Source organism: Cheilinus undulatus, linkage group 8, assembly GCF_018320785.1.
Source record: "Cheilinus undulatus linkage group 8, ASM1832078v1, whole genome shotgun sequence".
In the NCBI taxonomy this organism is placed as follows: domain Eukaryota; kingdom Metazoa; phylum Chordata; class Actinopteri; order Labriformes; family Labridae; genus Cheilinus; species Cheilinus undulatus.
Window position 1 is genome coordinate 23,680,977 of NC_054872.1, and position 22,035 is coordinate 23,703,011.

General features: G+C 41.0%; 1 protein-coding gene across 3 annotated transcripts in view; it reads right to left on the reverse strand.

The window, feature by feature from the left end:
- Positions 1-17,707, reverse strand: part of LOC121512990 (transcription factor HIVEP3) — a 76,431-nt gene extending 58,724 nt beyond the window's left edge. For all 3 annotated transcript variants that reach the window (XM_041792438.1, XM_041792434.1, XM_041792435.1), the window contains exon 1: positions 17,424-17,707. The gene's annotated coding sequence lies outside the window, so the exon portion shown is untranslated. The remainder of the gene's footprint in view (positions 1-17,423) is intronic.
- Between the last annotated feature and the right edge of the window lie 4,328 nt (positions 17,708-22,035).

A 22,035-nucleotide genomic window follows, 5' to 3' on the forward strand; every position in this document is an offset into this window, starting at 1 on the left:
CACTCGTACAAAAATCTGCCTTGGAATTTATCTCAAGGAGTTAACTCTGGACTTAAAACCGTGTAAAGACAATTCATCACAAATAGTGAATGTTTTTCCTTCAGGAGTGATTGATTTCTCCTCTCTTTAATATCCACTCGCCTTGTCTTGCTCCACAGCTCTCTCTATGGTTTCTTCTCATCTTCCTCTTTTGTGTGCACTCCCACTGTAATGGACGCTCACTCAGGAGCAGTGAGTGGGATCCCTACTGTACTCTCAAGAATCCTAGTCATTTCCTCAGATGTCTACACACACATTTCCAGCCTGTTTTAGTGACAAAGATAGCCTTAAAGATGGTCCTTGTGTCTCCGTAGCCGGTCTCATGCTTTCAGCTGTGCAGCTCCCGGTCTTCCTATGGTGTCAAAGTGAAATACAACCTCCACCCTGGAGCTGGAGGTGCACCAGAAGCAGCGTCCCACCACCACCAGCTTGGAGACCTGTCAGCTGACATCAGAACAAAGAGGGGCTTACTGGAGGGATGCACGCAGCACATTTAGGCATATTAGAGCTGTGGAGTGTTGATGAAAAGTCCCGGCCCGTGGTGACTAAGCTGGGGTTGCTTCCTCGCACTGTGCTGACGGTGCAGAGCGGGAGAGAAGAGGAGGAGGTGGGGGACTACCTGGGTGTAAACACAGGGACTGCTGACTGTTTGAGGTTGTTGAGGACAGCAGGATTACATAACAGGAATCATTGTTAACTCCCAAACAGAGGAAGTGCCTTCTACAGCTGTACTATACATTTTCCTCTACACATATGCATCCACATCTTCAAAACCCTGATAAAATCCTGATAAATAAGATGTTCTTTACTAATCCCCAAAGGGAAAATTCTGTTTTTCCTTTATGCTAGTCAGCATGACACACACATAGGTAGGGCCCTATGATTTCTGCAATACCGCAATTGCGGATGGAATCGCGAAATTGGCCGATAAAAGCCGAATTTCCAATTTAACCTGGAAATCGCGGAATTTGCATGAATTTGACTGAAAGTGCTGTGTTTTTTAGAAAGAGGAAAATATATCTGGGGAATATGTTCCAAGGGATCACTAAAGCGTGGCTCAACTTGGGCCTCACGCTGTCAAAGCTCATATGAGAAAAAAAGACCATGAGATGAGATGAGGTCCTCAAAAGTCACTCCTCATCTCATCCTACATCCTTCCATCATCACCATCAGTGTCTAGGGGGGTATCCTATCCTAATGTCCCCCTAAGACAAATCCCATTTTCAAGCATTTCCAAACTTATAAAATAAATTGATATTCACTTGTATTAAGTCTCTCCTGATTGAAATGTTTTTACCCAACTGGAAAGTAAATTTCCTTCAGGGGACTACAAAGCTGAAGTTGAAGTACCATTCTTGCCGTCATGATAACAATTCTGGCACCTAAAGTCATAAGTTTTGACTAAAACAAAAAAAACCCAACAGAATAAATACATTACTAATAGAAAAAAATGATTGCTGATATGTGCATACTTTAAGCACATAACACTTCAAGCTGCACTACACTGAATGTACTACTGCCTCTCTCCTCAGCTTCACCAACAACCCGTCTCATCTCATCAATCCCTTCCAAACTTTGAAAGGTGTTGAAAACCACAGGTTGACCCCTCGAGCAGCTGAGTGTAAACATGTGGTCCCTGGACCAAAGACAGTGTTTACATCACATGTTTATTTGCACAGTTACACTGGCTTAGGCATGTGTCAGCAGCTCTGATTGACTAAAAACTAAAACAAACTGTTTTCTCTTCTTTTTAATCAGACCTCTCCTGTGATTGTCTGTAGCTTGGGTTTCTGCTAATCATTTCATCTTTATGTAAAAGTTAGACTGTCTTCATTCAGATGTAGAACAAAACACTGGTACTTCCTTGGAGATAATAAATCCCCTTCTTACTTACATGTGTGTACTTTAAAGTCTATGGTATGAGCTATAGATTCTTCCCAAATCTTTACCCTAGCTGTACAATCATATTTTAAAAGGAAGGAGGTTCATAAAAACAGACTAATTTAATGTAATTTCAGCATACAACAGTCTGAAGTTTGTTTATTTATGCTAAGTTTTTATGCTGCAGGATTCCCTATAAAAAGAGATTTAGTATTGCAGGGAATTTTCCTGTTAAAAGAAAAAAATCTCAAGCAGACTGATTCAGACTAAGCACCACCACCTTATAAATTCATCTGCCACTCTTAGTCCACCATGACAGTGTGACAAATCTGACACATTTCTTCACTAAATTGCTAAGCATTGTAGCACCACATTCAGCCTAAGATGATTCATTCAATGTCAGGCCCTCTCTTTGAGTACAAGGTTGTTAAAAAAATAAGCTAAGTACATGCCATCCGGATTATCATGAATTACCATTAGGGAGACACTTTAAGCATGTTTGTTTTTGGACCCAGACACAATTGAACATTATTTTTCATTTTAAAGTTTAATTTCACTTGTATGGTGTAATTTTGACAAAGTAGAAGAAAAAAAATGTATGCAGGAACTTTCCACTGCTTTAGTACAGCCAAATATACGTATACTGAGGGGATATACGTAGGCCTGGAAATGCTGGATCAAAACATGACAGGCTCTCTGATTTTATTGGAGCACAGTGGAATCGTGTGTTCTGTCTAGACCGAGCTTAAAAAATTGTTTATAGGAGCACTCACATAAATATTGACCTTCAATTAGGTGAAGCAGACGCCCTCGCTGAGCGGCTGCAATATGGAGGCATCAGCAAAAAAGGTGTTGACATAAACATTCAGCAAACACATATAAACATGTAGAAATATACCTACATAGTGTATGGAAACATGTTGAGTAAATACACTTTAGTTTGCAGGCTGAACTGATTTCAAATACAGGGGACTTTTGACCTCAAACCTGATGACAGCACAGCATCAGAGGGGTCGTTCATACCTTTCATTGAAATGAAGGCAAGAGTTAGTTCATGCAGGACACGGTAGACATATGTCCACCCATTAACAGCTAACAGCCAGCTGATCCTAATGATCATCTCCCAGCTCCCACAGCCAATCACAGCTTTTTCTCGGTGTATTTAAATTAGGGATGCACGCTGTTAATTTCTAAAACGGTTAAATTCGTTTATCAAATTAGCCGGCGCAGGATTTATGAGTCGGTTAAATGAATTACCCATCATCTCTATAAACATAGGCTTGAAATCCCAGTCTATAATGCTCCTTTAAACAGTAATGAACCTCCTGCCACTGTAGCTTCAGTTAAGGGCCGCTGCTCTCCTGTCTGACACTTCACAGATGTAAACATGAGAAGCTCAGCGGAGGCTTAGCAGTTAGCGTGTAGAAGGAACAGCGAGGTATGAAAGTTTTTTAAGTAGTAAATGGAAATAAAGTGGTAAGCAGGCTCTCAGGGGTTGAACTCAAGTATAACTTACACCCAAAGTGAAAAGAGGCCACTCCTCAAGCACGATATTAATCTGCAAAGAGAAACAAAGGCTGGTGGTGCTAGCTTGCAATGTTAGCCTTGCTGTAGAGAGTGTATCAGGCTAACGTCACACCTGCTGACACAATGACCTAGTGAGGAATTTGTCTGTTTTCTAAGGATTTTCTCCTCTTTAGACTAGTCAGTTAAACGAAATTTAAATGAGCATTTAGCCCAATAAGCATTTACAGATTTGTTCACTCTGGAACTGGGTTTCAAAAAGTAGCGTTTACAGCCTCCCAAAACACCGTTTCCGTGTGGATGAAACGCTGATACGACAAAAAACTTTTGCGTATACTTCTATATATGGATTAACTGCTTTGGAACAAATTTTTTTCATATTTTATACACATTGTCATAAATGTATCTATCCATACGGGGGTTTCTAGCCATGTACTCCCTGGAAAGTTAAAGCATGCTGCTTGATTAACCCAGGGATCATCTTTTGAGCAGAGCCCTCTCCACCGAGTAAAATACTTACTTTGCAACAAAATGGTTGCAAAAGCTAGAAATAAACTGGTTTACAGCCTGGTTCAAAAAAAACCAAACATGTCTCATTAGCTAATGTCTTCATGTGCTGAAGAGGGGTGAATTTTTTTGGTACCACAATGGTTTAGATTATATTTAGGAGAAACCTCACTGCGGACTGATTGGCGCGTCTCATTTGATTGACGGATAGCTTGACAGGCAAAAGCTACCTTTCTGTCAACCAGAATGCTAGCTAGCTAGCTGACAGGAAGTCGAGCTTAGTGGGCCAGCCATTAGGTTGATCCAAAGTTCAGTTGAGACTGCAATTTCAATATGGAAGCCGCTACAGATTGGCTTCAAGAGCTGTTTGAGTCCACTTATTGTAAGCAGATGGCTGATGTCACACAGGGTTTGTCCAATTCTTTCTACAGTCTAAGCTCAACATTCATTTGGGCATTCAGATACTAAGTTGACTGCACTTACACCGCACGGCCCCCCACTATGCATAACAATAAAAATACAAGAGCTTATTTACCCACCTAATTTTTATGGCTCTTAGACTTATTTTGGATGATAACCCGCAGTCAATGAGAATTACTCATTGACTCAAGTCCATAATTGTCATGATTTTCTTGTAGTGTGTGCCCCGCTGTATGTGAATGCAGGGGGCTAGCTCCAATTTCAGAGCTTCTCATTATTGCTGTTTTTGTGTTGTATAACAGACAAGATAGAAGGCCAGTGATGCAAATGAGTCAATCAGTTTTGGAGCCAAAAGACTGGTTTTTATTTCTTAGTTAAGGCAAATGATCTGGATCTCAATGACAAACTTGAATTCCCAACAACATAGATGAGTCTAGACAGACGAAAATAATGCCGTTCTTTTTCTTACTGGCAGTCTCCTGCAGATTATGTCTGCTGACATTGTCGTCTTTAATGCATGTCAGTACTCAAATATGTTTTCACAAAACCACCTCTGAATGCCACTTGATATCAAACTGACGTCAGTAGATTGATGTGTATCTACATCTAGCATTAAGGATAACCACTTGTTATCTAAAGCGCCCAATTTGGGTGTTAATCTGTCCTAATGCAAAGAACAAATAAAGTCATAGGCTTTGCAAAACCACACCAAAAACTACCACTTCTACTTCTACAACATGTTAAGAGAGCAAAATCTGTGGGATTTTGTGCCCTTTAGAGAGGTGAGGACAAATGACCTTCCTCAGTGACGGCAGACGACCACACTCCTGCATAATTAACAGCATCTAAAATGAGGTGTTCTTCTTTATATGACCTTACCTGACAATGCCAGGGCACAGCACACCTTCAGGGACTGAGTGGGAAATAACAAATACAGCACAATCACTGACCAACTACTTTTTAAAATATCTGGTATCTGATATTTTTATCTGGTTATAGATCACCCTAAGCGGATGAACACAAGATAAAAGCAGCATGCCTCCCAGTCACCCATAAGCCAGCACAACTCATTTCACATCAGGTAGGAGTTGGAGAATCGCCTGCTGCCCCGATTTACCCGGCAGATCTGCGTTGGGGTTGGAAGGATTTTCCAAAAGGCTCTTACCCTCCTGCAGAGCACAAATCCATCCAATCCTTACTCACTGCTACTGCAGGGACTTACACTCTGAAACAAAGGGGGAGAGGAGGAAACCAAGAGATAAGATGGAAAAAGAAAAGAGGAGGTCCACAAAAGCGAGGAAGCATAATGAAAGGAGAGAAGGAGGTAAAGAAGTGGGGGAAGACAGAAGAAGGGCACAAGGATGGGAAAGGACAAACAGGAGGAGAGGGAAACGGGGAGGGGGGGCGACTAAATAAAGGAGCAGGAGAAGACGAGAGATGAAAGAGGGAAAAATAAGAGGGGAGGAGAAGAAAAAAAGGAGGGAGGAGAAGAGAGGAATGGAGAGGGAACAAATGAAAGAGAAGGGAGGGCAAATAAGTAGAAACACATGAAAATAAGTTTGAAATCTCAAGAAAAGAATACTCTTTCTCTTTCTTCCAACCTAAGTAAGATATGTGTAATATTTTGAGTAATACTGGATTGCAGCAACAACAGTGTGTGTGTGTGTGTGTGTGTGGGGGGGGGGTGGGGGGGGGTTGCAAAAATGATGTGGATTTTATTTTTGGGAATTTAAGGATAAATAATTCAAACCTATAACTATGCTCATGCAATTAACAGGTCTCTGGTTTGCTGATAAAACAACATGATACAGCGTTGTGATAAATCAAACATGCAAGGAGAAAGAGATTTAAAAAGCTGATTTGTTGAGTGAAATCTACATCCACCATTTCATATTAATTCCAGAAAGTGTGGAAATTCGAGCCCTCACGAACTGATAAGACTGTGCAGGAAGAAATAACTGAGAGAGGCCACTAAGACACCTATGACTACTCTGAATGAGTTACAAGCTTCAGCATTTGAGATGAGAGACTCTACATACAATAACTGTTCCCGGGTTCTTCACCAGTCAAAGCTTTATGGGAGTGTGGTAAAGAAAAAGTCACTGTTAGTTAAAGACAACCAAATAGTAGGGATGCTTCTCAGCAGCCGGTCCTGGAAAGCTTGTGAAGGTAGAGGGTAAAATAAATGCAGGAAAATGCTGGAGTACATTCTTATTACCTCTGTTAAGGAGGTTATGTGATCGCCAGGGTTTGTTAGTTAGTTAGTTAGTTTGTTCGTTTGTTAGCAACATAACCAAAAAGTTACAGATGGATTTTGATTAAATTTTCAGGAAATGTCAGAAATGGCATAAGGAAGAACTGATTACATCACCGTCTGGATCCAGGAATTTTTTAAAGGATTCTTTACTATTGGGAGATAGGGCTAATGGCGGAGGTCTGCGCTCTCCGAGTGCTTTTCTAGTTCAGTCTGCAAGAGAACTACTGCTTGGGAGAAGATTTTAGTAAGACAGTGACCTGAAGCATACAGCGAAAGTTACACAGAAATGCTTTAAAGACAACAAGGTGAAAGTTCAATAGAGAATTTGTGGCTGGACTTGGAAAGGGCCGTTCACGTCCAATCCACGTGCAACGTGACAGAGCTTGAGCAGTTTTGCAAAGAAGAATGGAGTAAAATTGCAGTTTCCAGATGTGCAAGCCTGATTGAGACCTATCCAGACAGACTCAGTGCTGTGATTGAAGCCAAAAGTGCATCAAAATACTGACTTGAAGGGGGTGAATATTTATGCAGTAACCTATTTTACTTTACATATTTTTATTGAACTGACATTATTTTGTAGAAATCTGTTTTCACTTTAACATTAAAGAGGGTTTTTGTATTTTTTTGTCAAAAAAAATTACATCAACCATGATTTCCTTATAAAATCAATACAAGGGTAAAATTTCCAAGGGAGTGGATATTTTTTATAGACAATGTATACTGCCCAGCCTTATGACAGCAATAAACCAAATTATTGGGTCATGTGAGATCATCACACTTACATTTCCTGATCGAGCTATACTGGATAAACTAGCACGAAGCAATCAGTTCAAAAATAGGATTCAAGAACAAAATTAATTGATTTCTAACACACCTATGTAGTTATTTGATTTTTTTATAGCATATAAAAGCATGTTACAGTGGCACATTTCTACTGTATGCCACTTGTTGGCTGACTTTAACACTGGATAGGCTGAGAGCCACAAAACAATTTAGGATTTATTCGTACAAACAGTGTGCTCCTATGTCATATATCCAAGGATTATTTGCGCTCAAAAATGGCAGACTATAGTTTTGAAAGTATGCCCATAGCCAGCCAAGTGGAAGGGGAGTTATTTTTCCAAGGACTGGACCTTTTTGAAATTTTTCACTTTACTTTAAAAATTAATTTTGTGTTTTATGAAATTGTGTCACAAGTTGAGAACACAATCATAAATAGAGGGAGAGTCACAAAAGTGTTGCTTTTAACAAGAGAAGGAAATTTGCTTGGTTAAGATCATAGTATAACAGTAGGACTAATTATTGTTCGCCATTATTTAAAAGCGAGGCACATTTACATATTGAAAAGTAACTTTAAATGAGGAGGGGCGGCCTTTTGGACCATCTGATCCCCTTAGCTCAGGGCTTGGAAACCTAATATATGCTCAGTGTGGCATAATTTTCAGTATAAGTAAGAAAGTACAGGCAAATAAATCACTGTCAGAACACCCTTAAAAGAGTCAGGATGTCAGTTGTGGTCTGCTTTTGCTCCCAACAAACTGTTTTCCCACACTGCTGGTACATGATTGGTCAATATTTCTGGGACTACAAACAGCATAGAGAGAGATTAAGCAGGGAGCAAGTTGTTTTTTGGAAGTCTTAAGTTAATCAGCTCAGATTAGTGAAGAACAAACAGCTGGATATTACTGTGATCAGTGTAGATGCAGTGTGAGCTCAGGGGTGTGGTCAGAGGGCGTCCCGAGAGAGAGAAAGAGAGAGATTTTGAAGAGGTAGAGATATCCAGCCATGTAACTCAATACCTCGCCTGTGTCATCGATCAATACGCACTCTAGGGGCGCTACTATAATCTTTGAAAACAACAGAAGCCTTCATAGAAAGCTTCATGAGAGTCGTCCTCCTGTATACAAATCTGCAAACCGGAATGACTGATAAGCTACTACGTGTGTTATCAGTGTTTTCACGCAGCCTCATCAGCCTCTCCCAGCATTACACAATCCTCAACAAAGAGATACTGGCACACATACCTCCAGACATACCTGTGGTGAGCTTACAGTCACACTGTTACAATCACTATTACACAACAGTGGCCACTGTGGAGGGTGAACACCTGGACAAAAATGTCCCTACTGTTGATAAAAGAGAGATCATAATAGTAACAGAGCACAGGAGTTTAAAAAAAAAAAACACATTTAACCAACATGGAACAACATGGCCAGATAAGCTGCTGTGTGTTTGAGGAATTGTAATGCCATCTTGGAGAGAAAACCCCACCTGTACATACCACATGGAAGCTAACAGAGCAGAAGAAGCTAATGATTAACTCATATGAAGGGAGCGTCTGAAAAAGTCACCAGTCTGACTGTAACACCTGCCCCGCTTTACATCACCATATATGATTACATAACCAGACTAACACAGAGCAACAGTGACACAAATAAAGCCAAGACCTACAAAAATAGACTACAGACCAACACATGAACTGCAAACTTATTAATATATGGTATTGTTTCAGAGCTTTGCTGTTTTGAATAATGGTGATTGTCTCATTAAGCCTGATTATCTGATGGTTCTTAATATCATCTTGACTGATTTTCCAGTGCTGTGTTATGATTGATTTTACTATCTCTGACCTGCTTGGACGAAAATCAGAGCCCCTCCAATTTGAAATCAGAAACATAAAATGGAACAGGAGCAGCCAAGGTTCCAGTTTGTGGATTGTCAGGTGGGATGTAACAATAACCAACCAGGAAGTAAGCTGACTGAATAAGGAAGCACAACAAGCACAGCCATGACAATAGTAAAAAGAAAGCATAAAGTCAGAAGAATGTCAGATGGCCCAGCTTTATGATTTGTGGCTCCAATATGAGTGTTTTTATATGGAAACAACAGCTTAGTCTTGTCATCAGCATGTTTTGCTCTTAGCAGTATGAGCAGCCAGGTAAATAACCAAATGTCACCCATTCATGCCGTTGTAATCAATGTGCAGCACATTGAACCGGTAAAACGTCAGTTTTCATCTCTACAAGTTTGATGTCTGTATTAACAGCAACATCACAAGTCTGCTAACGTTGCAGAGCATCTCTGGGCCTGTCTGGAGCTTTAACACATGGCTGCATGCTGTATTGGATCAACGCACTCTGAAAGTTTGTACCAAAGCTTGTATTTTAGTCACATTTGGTTGGTTTTGGTTTCACACTGTAATTATTGAAAATAGACTAACAGACTTTAACTGACAAACCTAAGTGATATTATCAACTATGTGGATTATGTGTCTCTGTAGTTTACATTGACTGCTTAGTTGGCCAGCTGGTGTCTGACATCAACAAGTTGAATAATGCATGTAGCTTGTACAGTGCTTAACAAATTTATTAGACCACCTGTCATATTTGTCTCAGAGACCATCCAGAATCATGAAGTGCTTTAATGCGGACTCTTTCATTTTCAGTGAGCTCTCCACGTTTTACCATTTTGAACAGGGGTAAGGAATTTCAAACTGAATTCACCTTTTTATACCCAAATTTGAGCCGGCTCACTGGCTGAGAAGTCAGAAATTAATCAAGCATAACATTCAACCACTTAAACTGATTTTTCTGTTCAGGAATGCAAGTAAACAACTATAATTTGACATATTCATCAAGGAATAATAATGTGCTTTACTATTTTTTCAGTTTTTTTGTAAATCAGTAAATTTGAAAATTCATGGATAAGAACAATGATTATATTTAGCATTAAAAGATCATTTGGGTTAAAGAGCTTCTACATATTGGTGTATTAACCATTGCAGAAACATAAAAAAATTATTTTGGTAATTACCAATGCTGTTAATTTAGGGCAGCTGTGGCATAAACCTTACTTTGGGTGGTGGTCTAATAAATTTGTTAAGCACAGTACATACGAGAACATCCAAGAAATCATGTCTGGCCCTCGGCTTTCTGACCTTGAAAAATGGTGGCCCCCAGGAAAAAACTAACTGAGGAACCCTGGTCTACATGTTGCAAAAACATCGTTATTTCCTTTCTCTGTGTATCTGACCGTTCTTGATTGTTTTCATTCTTGTAATTAATACACGGAGAACAGCAGGTCTCCAGCTCAGTGAAGTCCTCTCTGTTTAATATCATATCAGTAGGCTCTTATGTATTGATTATGTCACCAAATCAATCCCTCCTAACAACACATTATGGTTGTAAACCCCGTGAATAAAGGGGCTGTTGTTACGGTGATAACTGAAGACTTCTCTGAGTTTCAACTCAGAAAAGTCTTTAGTTTTGGGTCTGTTTATGCTGTGTTTAATGTTAGCATCTTAGCTAAACTTTTGCTCTGCCGTCTCAACAGGTAAGATTGATGAGCTGCCGTAGTTCTTAATCGTTTTTCTCCAAAGTGTACAGACGGGCTGACATTTCGAAAGTTATCCTTCCTTAACTTAAAGTCCACATGACTTCTTCCTGAGGTGCAAAACTGTAACTGAAAGACGTTTAGACGATGACCGGTGAAACACATCCAGCTACCTAGCCAGCACCTATGGCAAATGGAACTCTCGTTTAAAGGTAAAGGTCACCGTGGGTCGTGGGAGATTACAGACGTTGAGCCAGAGCATGGCGGAACGGGTTATGAAAACAAGCAGCAATCAATGAACCGACCGTTAACATTAAAACCGGTCCAAAGACCGGTTCGTGCCGTATTTTTACTGGTCCAGGGCTCTGTGGTCCATATCAGATCATCTTTACACCACTACTAATTAACACACCAAACCAAAATCCACCTACACAGACAGACTGCAGACTCAATGCACTCACACTACAGACCTACTAACACACATACATAAGATGACTACACACTGGCACAAAAAGGAAATTCTATCTGCATTTAAAGGGATGGCCAACCCACTAGCCTGGGTGAAAGGCTGAGTCAAGGCCAGACTCTCATAGACACAAACACAAACTGATGGAAATACAATAGAATCAAAGCTCCTGGCTGCAGACCAGACCACAGACAAAAAAACAGAAAATAAATGATTGCTTCATCACAGCTGAATGCACGCTGTACAGTTATTAGGCTAGTGGGGCATTTGCTAAGCAGCCAGACTGGCACTCCTGGCCTCCATTTTAAATTTTATGTGTGGGAGTATATGTGTGTGTGTTTCCAAGGTCTTGTTCCTGGTTAGCTGTGGTCTCCAGCACTACAGTGGCTCTATTCTTCTTGGTGCTTCAGAAAGCAGGATTAATGAGCAGAGCAGGGACATGAAAAGGTTGTGTCCACCAGTCACCAGGATTTTACAGCCTGGGTGTGTGTATTTCCTTGTAGAAGACTGCTAACAATGGTATCCTTCATACATGTATTCACACCAAAACATGCTCGTACATGCCAATTCTTTTACACCGTGTGTAATCTGTCGAGTGTGCAGTCATGTGTGAAGCAGCACAGTCTGCTTGTTCACTTCTTCAGCAGCTCTACAGGCAGCACAGCATCCGTCTAACGCCTACGAGTTTTCGCATCAAGGGCTCAGGCTTAACTGTCACTCTGACTCTGCCCATCATCCCATGATCCTCTGCCCCGTTGTGGCCGGTGTTATCAAACCTTGTTATCTTAGGGGAAGGTATGTCTAAGAGTCTGAGCAGGGACTCCACATGATCCTGACCATGCCATGAAAGTGAATTCTATGCATTTAATCAACACGTCAACACCTGCAAGGCTGACTCAAATGGAGTAATGAGGAAGGTACATCAGGTGAGTTTGTGTGTTAAAAAACACTAAATAAGGCCTTGAACAACTCTGTGTTAGCTGGCAGAGCTCTGGCCTTCTCTGTGTGGAGTGTTGCTTTTGTTGGTCGGAGGAATACTCAAACTCACACATGCACCAACCTGTGTCAGTAATTCTCTCGGATCTTCAGTAGCCAGTCAGTATGTTTACATGATGTTAAACAAGACTACATTAAAACCTAGTATATGGCTGACCGCAACTATCTGGGATGTCTGTTTAAATGCCTTAAATGTGTGTTCTGGCAGAGTGATTTTGTCATGATTGTTAGTAGTTTATTATTTTTAGCCAAAGTTATAGTAAGTGGTTACTGAAATGTGAAAGGCTACATGTTGCCCTCTTTCTCTGTCCGTCTCTTTCTGTGTATGTGGAGATTAGCCCTGAGCAGTCCCCCCCCCCCGCTTTCTTCTACCACATCTGACTGGTTAAACACAGACACACAACCACTCAGCTGATGCTCTCTGTATTCTTTGCTATTACTGCGCGAATGAAAGACAACACTACAAGAAAAAGGGCAAAAACCTCTCCTCTGCACAAGACAAGCTGTCGGTGTGGTTCTCTGCTCTGGTTTTAACAAGAGCAGCGGTCCAGGTCGGAATAAACTGCAGTGGTCCTACTGCGACATCCAAGCTAACAGCTAATGGTGGACTAAACGGGACAAGCCCACTGCCATGATCGGAAAGCCATGCTGAAAAGGACCAGGAGTAGAGCAAGAACATTTTTCTGCGATGGAAAGCTTTCAGTGTTGTTCTCTGCGCTTGTTTTGATTTAGACACATTGCCTGGTTCAGACAAAAGCGCCGCTGCAATTTAGTCCTAGCTTATGACAGGTCTGCTAGAATCATTAGCTGAGACACAACAACTCATTAGCTGTATACAACAACTAACCCTTTCCCCGTAACTATCACATAGTCATGCCAAAGCGAGGCGGCGGAAGAGCAACAACATTGTTTTCTTTCAGAAAGCTTTCTGTGTTGCTGTCAGCGCTAACTGTGATGAATAAACGTGCTGGTCTGGCTAAGGCTGAGCCAACATTGGCAAGCAGGCCGTAAATACAAGCATTCACACAACATATAACCCTTTCCCCCTACAACTATCACACACTCACGCTGAAGCGGTTTGACAGAAGAGCAAAGGCACCCTTTCTGTTACAGAAAGCTTTTAGTGTTGCCATCTATGCTTGTTTTAATTAAAGAAATGCCCAGTTTTGACAAAGTGCTGCTGTGATTAATTCAGAGCTAAAGCACATCAGTAGAGGAGTGAAAACATCTTTACCAACATGAAAGGCTTATAGGGTCAACTGAAATCATACTGAGACAAATTTTTCAAAGTTGGACAAACACATTGGGCCACTTTTACAACATTCCTCCACCTCAGCTCCTCCTTTATTCTTCTTCTGACTTAATAAATGTCATTCTGTTATCATTGATGCTGGCTCTGCTCTGGGGTTTTGTTTTTACTATTTTTCTTCCTTCCTCAGGCTTTCCTTGTAAGCAGGAAAGGCAGGAACACGTACTTTTCAAACTAAATGCTTTCCAAGTAGGCATGTGGAAGGGCAGGGAGATCCCAGAACAGCCACACCCCCAAATATGAATAACAGCATCTAGTGCCAATAAATACATGTTTCTCCAAGTGGTCTTGACTGAATTATTAGTTGGTTAACCTCATTTTTAATATTTTCAATAGGGCTTACAACATGAATGCATTTATTGGTATGCAATTAACATACATATTTAATGCACTGATTTCTTTATAATCGCACAGTGACATTCAGATAAGGCCACTACTGCTCCTTTATGTCTCATTTAAGTGCAAAAACTCACAGAGTTCAGTGGAAAAGTCAGAAGTCATCTGCACTTTTTGTTGTCAGACTTTACCTTTTTACTGTTACATTATTTCCTTTTCAATCCATAACATGTTCCTTTTTTGAGGTTAAGTTTATGTCACTATCTTCCATCTATCTCCAATCAAAAGTTCCTAATTTTATTTCAAAATAAAAGCAGGTCTTTATCAGAACTGGTGGTCGATTATGCTTAATTTTGAACAATCAAAAAATCTGAAATGGAAAAAAGCTTCAGATGCAAACTGGTACAATTTTAAAATGCAACCAACAAAAGGGAGATAAATCACAAATAACCACAGAAACTCAATCAGATCAATCAGGATTTAAAACTAAATTGTTTTTTAAAGTAATTTCAGGCCTACAGTCCCAGTCAAAGGCTCTCGAAATTGTAGTAACCACTGTAGTTCTAGTAAATGGCTACTTCAATGCTATCATAATGCTCTTTTACTTAAAGGTGAACAACAGAGCACTGATGGTACTGATAGCAGGTAGTAGCAACAGCAGAGAATGCGGATGTGGATGTTAATATGCAAAGATGAATGAGGACTGCAGTGCTAGCACTGCTAATGTTAGCTACATTCTGCTAACTAGCTTTGCATCAGCACTTCAGTGATCCCGACTTAGATGAATACTGCTCAATTTTGACTGTTTTCCGAGTGTTCTCTTATCTTTAGACCAGTTGACTAAACGCAATAATGAATTTTAATTACTTGCCTAGGGACATCACCAGTTCTAGCACTTTTAAAAGCAGGGCTTTACAAATGGTAAACAGAAGCATGCATATGAATTAAGTGTAAAAGCCCAGACACAAAAGAACCCAATAAAAAAAAGATACTTCCTCAACACTTGTACACTTGACAGTAGTCCAATGTGTTGGTCTAGCTGAGCTTACTTTAGAATGATGTATATAAATGTTCAGTGTTAGCACTGATAAACAGTTACATTTTGATTTTATTGAACCTGAATAAACTCATTGCACAAGTCTGCAGCTATGACAGCGAATACCAAAGCGCTCTGTAATAGATTGGCACTCCTGAACTGTTCACTGAAATAAAAACAGGTCCTACAGCTAATTCACTTCCAGCTTTAAAACATGGTAATTACTCTTAACAAGCCACCTTCTAACATTTCAGCCAAGTTACAATAGTATAAAAACATCAAAGTGTGTCTGACTTGCAGTTTTATCCCCGTCCATGTTAAAACCATAAATGGCAGTAATCCCCAAAGCCCAGATTTTTTTTTCAATCATCAAATGCTTCATGGAGTCAACAATCTTGGAAATTTGTAAGGAAATCAGAGCAGGGCTCTCCTTGGGTGCCTGCTGAGCTAGCGCCTTTCTCCAGCCAGCACCACAAGTGGTCTTGATCCCGAGCAAAGCAAAGCGCTGTAAGGCTGCCACTTTGTGCTGATTCAATAAGAAATAATTGCATATTGGCCACTCTCCACTCACCCCCCCCCCCCCCTTTTTCACCACCACCACCACCACCATGCTCTGACACTTTACTCTATTCCTGAGATGGAAGTTTCTGTTCAGACCCAGAGTGAGGGGAAGGACACTGCAGCATGGATGGATTGGATGGGTGGTTGAATTGAGTACTGACACACTTGACCTCCAATAATATTGAAAAAAATGTTTTTCTGCAGCACCTCGCTTCAGGGCAGACAGCTGCCACTGAGGTCTTCATCTGCAGAGAGAGACGCTTTATGTGCTGTCCTTACTTCACTTTCTGCATAACTGGCGGTGGATACACAGAAAGCAATGACTCTGGCATAGATAGATAGATAGATAGATAGATAGATAGATAGATAGATAGATAGATAGATAGATTTAGACATCAACAATGTGACTTGCTGTTGCCAGTTAGCAGATACAATAGAAATAAACTGTTTTAAAGCTCCTGTGAGGAGTTTTTAGTTGGTTATGGAACACAGTGAAATTAACACTGATGCTTCTACATGACCTCAAAAAAAAAACAAACAAAACCATTTGTGAGAAGATAACATTTTTTATATGGTGATTTTTTTTTTCAATGACTGAAATCACTGTCGTGGGCATCAGGTGAGCTAGCACAATGTTGAAACAGATTTTTTACAGCTACTGTGAGGAGTTTGTAGCTAGTTATGAAACAGACTAAAATGAGTAATGATAACTTTATATGAGCTACAAAAGCAAAAAAGACCAACAGTGATAAATGTGATAGACTTTAAACTGCTGCAGTGGGGTAAGTTTCACATGAAATTAATAACAGCATTGCATCATTTCCTACAGCAAGGATTCTTTATGATTTACTTTAAAAAATAGTAAAACTACTTAAAAATATAAAGGCGCTTTAAATAGTCAATGGCCAATATTACGATGAAATAAACAGAAAGCATAATGTAATTTTTCACCATAAACCACTACCTGCTCATGTAAAAGTCAAGATCAGTTATTAGATTCGAATGTTTTTGTCAACAGGAAGTGCCAAATGAACCACAAACCAACAGTTCCTTACAGGAGTTTTAAGAAAACTTTAACATAACAGTGTGTCAGATGACAGCCAACCAGTCATTATTGTGTTTGTATGCAAATCTCTCCTTTACAATACTACTGTCCTCGTCAGTGTAAAGTTAAACCCTGTGGATAACAATATAAACAGAGCAGGTTTTCTTCAACCTGAACGGCCGCCAAAATAAACCTGTCTGGCCATCTTTATCACACAACAATCGATCAACTATGCACTAAAGCATGATGTCATCCATTAAAAATCTCCCGCGTGTAGGTGTAGCGCGTCACAAAGTAGTTACCGTGAATGTTAAAGTTGAACGTAACCTGCGTGCGGTCTCGCGCATTGTTGCTCTCCTTACCCGCTTTACTGTAAAGGACAAACGGGGTGAATGGAGGAACATGATGAAGCATATGTTGTCAGCTGGGCGCGTGCAGCGCCCACGATGACTCTCCTGCACGCGCGGTGTATCATATCAAAGCCAGATATCCCTCTGATCTGACCGCTTCATGCAACACATCGACTTTTTCATCACGTTTGATTTTAACACGAAACGACGCAGCCCAACTTCATGTCACACTCTCAGTGAGAGCACGGGTGGGTTCCTGCGCGCAACTTTACATCACATCCCCTGTTGTCATTGTGACACCCATCCTGACAAAACCGAAACTCGCTAATAAACAAGCAGGCATATTATGACAGTTTGTATTTACCAGCTTGCTTCAGTGCATGCGCTGCAGCCATTTATCCCGAAGCAAAAGGGCCAGAAGTCCGCATTTCCTGGATTGCGCTGTGCCGGATAGAGCTGGTGTCGCTGCCCGCGTTTGTGCGCAGGGAGAGCCGGAGGGGCTCTGGGTGCTTCCCACTGTTGTGTCAAACCGGACAGCGATGCCACATTCAGCTGATCGCAACAACAAAACAACATCTCGCCCTACGCCAAACACACTCAGCGGCGCCGCACCACCCCGCACGGCAGGTCCGGTGGGCGCCGCCCCCCTCTCTCTGCCTCTACCAGTGCGCTCGCGCGTCGGTCCCGCCTCATGAATAAACATAAGGAGGCAGAGGCATATATTGGCTTAAAGAAGCAGTTCCTTGTTAGTGCTATTAATTCTAATTAGCCAGGCAGCCTCATGTATTCGCTATTAGAGCAGACTGATTGAGGTAATCATGTTATACGCACTGATCTGAATTGATCGGCTTACTTTTACTCTCTGATTTCACCTCCACACCCTGACACCATCTCACACTTTTCTGCTATACCACAAGAATGAATAGCCCACCTGAAGTGATGCTGACACTGCATCCTGCACAGGAGGGATATAATGGAGGTCAGGATCTGAGGCCATAAATCAATTAACTTCCTCTGTATGACTGTGTGAACTGCTGAAGGGTCACAGGCTGCATTTTGCAATCCTTTGCACACATATCAGAGCTCTGAGTGGACTTCTTACTGGTCTGGTGACCAAGTCTGCCTGTCCTCGTCATATCTGAGGATCAGAGACAGTGGAGGGTGATGGGGTCAGATACAGTAAAGGTCACTGAAAGGAAGCTGTGAGTGCTGCATGCTTGGAGATCAAACGGAGCTCCAAAAGGCCAGAGTGCTGCAGGGAACACAGGTAGGGGTGACCTGCTGCATGTCTCATCTTTTCACCTGCAGGAGCAAAGCTGTTTTCAAAGCAACTGGAAGATAAACTGATCGAGAATGAGAGATATTTCACTCTTCTGCATTTTGTGCTGTTTAAGAGCTTTCAAGGCAGGCTACCTCTTTGTTCCAGCTCCACAACAAAGAAGAGAGGAAAGGAAAGGAGAGAGAAACTGGGAAGGAAGGAAAAGAGGGGGGGTTGCTTGAGAGGAGAGGGGAGGAAGACCGTGGGAGAAGGTGATAGACAGAGCAGGAGACGATGGACGGAGTGCAGGGACACACTGTGGTGTGAGCGCTCCTTGCTGCTACAATATGACTCTGACAGGCTTATGTAACCAGACTGGCCTGGCATTTGGCTCACAGCAGACGCCGGCTGCACTCACTGTTATATAACTGCATTAGCCGCTCCTCTGAGCTGAGGGGGAGCATGCGCAGAGGAGATCCCTGCACACACAACACACACAAAAAAACCCACTATAACTTTCAGAGTTTTTGACTCAGTTTGACTGCACTGTACTGCAGCCAAAGTGAGAGAATAAAAGCAATAAAACACCATTGAAGTCCAACAATTTATGGAGAGGATGTGATATTATTGGGCAAAGATTTTCCTCATTAGAGAAACTCCTCACTGTGAGTCTGACAGGAATCAGTGCCTTCACTTCCCATCATCCAGCAACAAGTTTCCCATCCTTAAAGCCTAATTGGAGCTTAATGTTGGGTAAATGTTTCCAGTGCACATGCAGTGTGCCAGCAGGGCTTCAACTCAATTAACTCCCCTGCATGCAGCACATAATTTAATGGGCCTGGATCCCACTCTTAAAACCCAATTACACCTTGGACAGGCATGTCCAGTCATTCCCTCAAAAAGGGAGCCACAAAAAAGTCACTAATCCAAGTCAGGACCAGTTAATAAACACTAAAGCAGAGCCGAACTAGAGAGATGATCCACTCTGCAGAATGACCTTTTTCCTGAAAAGCAAATGCTTAACGCTGACATTTTCAGACTAATGTGGGAAAAGTGGAAGTGAAGATTAAGGTCAGGGATAAAACGGCAACTGATAACCACTGTTTGAGTCAATCTGCAATTAAAAAAATCCCAGGGTGCCTAACCAAGCGTGGCTGCAGAGCTGCACTAAGTGGTTCATAATCAGCACATTACAGCCTCTGATCTCTCATTACAGCGACAAATTGCATCTGATAGTAATAGAGGAAATGAAGGTGGGATTTATGACATTGGAGCCAATGGCCAAAGACTGCCTTAAATCCATCTTGGGAGGAAAAAAAAAAGTTAGGTTCTATTTATACACCTGGAGATAATGAGGAATAAAAGTGTAAATCTATGACTCTTTGCTGATGTGCTCTGAGATGAGACTGTGCTGAGGGACTTATGTTGGAGACCTTGTATACAGTTGTCTGACCTCTGTCTGGTTTTCTCTATTGAGTAAATAATTAAAATAAAATCTATAATTTATATTTACAGGAGTCAGGCCTGTTTGTTCCAGAGTGAGAAGATAAGATAATAGAAAGGAGTGAGATTTTTTTAAGATTGGCTGGAAAATGTGAGTGAAAGTGAAACAAGATTAGATGAGTTACAATGCCAGCGCATTTGGTGTCTAACACAGACATTAAAGTTGTTTGATTATGTTGTTCTTTTCCCATGTCATAGTTGAGATTTATGCCCATAGTTGTGTGTTGTTTCCCTCCAAACAGCGCAAAAGAACTCTTTTGTTTCCTCCACTTACATCTAGAGGAAGTGACAAATTCTTTTTGCAGCTAAACCATGCAACAATCCATCAGCTTAGGATGGTTGGGGATAGGCTGAGCGAGGGGTGGGTTTGTGGGAGGGTGGAAGCCGACACGAGTTGGTGCGTCCTGAGCTTCGCTAGACGCTGCCAACTGGATTGAGTGACTGTGGCTGCCAAAACCAACAGGGCCCTGTCTGCCAGCCAGGAGAGGAGGAAATAACACAGCAGAGGCAGCGAGCGCTGGCACAAGCTACACTGGGGACAGGTCAAGAACATTACTGCTTCAATTTACAGTCAGGCAAAGAAGTCAGAATCTGCTCAGAGGTATTATTGTTATTTACAGGACATGCACGTGCATGTGCTTTCAGTTTAGCTTTGGACTTTGGTCAAAGGATGCTAAGTGGAGGAGCAAACACTTATCAAAGGATCAAGACATGAGAAGCTTATGTGAAAGCATTTAAAGTCACAACTACAAGAGAGACGCAGTAGAGTTTACTGGAGTTTAGAGCTCTGGTATATAGTGTAGTTATGAAACAGACTGTAATGAATACTGATGCCCTTTTCATGGTCTACAAAGGCAAACAAAACCATCAGCGTGAGGATTAATTATGTCCATATGGGTATTTTTAATCTCTGTCAACTTTAGCAGTGGTAGGTGTCAGACAAGGAGATTAACAGCAACATCAAAACAGGCCTTTTGACATTTTTTCAGAGCAAATGTTATGGCGAGTGATTTGTTTGAAAGGAAAGCAGGATGAGATTTTTTAATCAACCAAAAACAAAAACCTTCAAACCTGAGCATGTCGAGGTCAAGTACCACCATGGCCACAGGGGGTGCCAAAAACAACACAGAGTGCAAGTTCTTCACAGAAGCTTTAAGTGGCAACAAAGAAGGAAACATGGCAGAGCAATGCTGAAGTCAAACTGCACGTTTTTAAGCACAATTATAACCTAATCCAACAGTCATAAGGTTTCAAGAACCGTTGACACCTATGATCGGTGGTTTTTCAAGCGTCCTGTGCCATAGTGACCAACATTAAGCCCACAGCTAAGAAGCCTTGCGACAGAAAGCCTGTTGATTATTCATTTTGCCCTCCTTCCCCATCATGTTGGAAGTTGGTTCTGTGAGTTTGAACTATGCAAAATGTTTGAGTTTTGGCAAAAACATCCCTTCTGTGAGAAACTGCTGTTAGCATTAGCATTAAGCTAATGTTACATTCCTCATAACTACTGAATAAACAAACTCAGTATAGTACAGAAAACACAGTGTATTTGTTTGTTTATGCTAAAGTATTAAAAAAATGAGAATACTAAGTTATTTTTATACTTATTCATGGATTTTAACATCCATGTTGACGAGACAACTAACGCTTATGCTACCGATTTCTTAAACATTACCACCTCTTTTAACTTTATACAGTACGTGTCTGGAAAAACACACAACCGTGGCCATATACTAGAGCTTTTTTTATCCTGGGTGTCACAATTTTTTCTTTGGCTTTACATGAAATGGCCAGATCTGACCATAAGTGTGTACATTTTAACTGTGTTTTATCTGCTTTTTTTTTTTTGTTTGACAGTATGAGCTCGCAATTGTGTGAAATTCCAAATACCAATGACCTGGCTAAGAACTTTAATTCAATCTGTTGCGCTTCTCTTGATACTATTGCGTCCTCTAAGATCAGACATAAATCTTCTGTGAAAAATCAGCCTTGGATGAACAACAATCTTCGCCAAATTAAAACGGACTGCAAAAAAGCCGAAGGTAGATTGAAAAAAATTTGGCATCTTGGTACACCTTAACTCCATGAAGGAGCTTTTATTACTTTATAACAGAACTGTAAAAAATGCCAGGGCTTGCTATTTCTCAGAATTAATTGCTTCCCACCATCATAATCCTACAGTTTTATTTAACACTATTGACCTGCTGGTAAACCC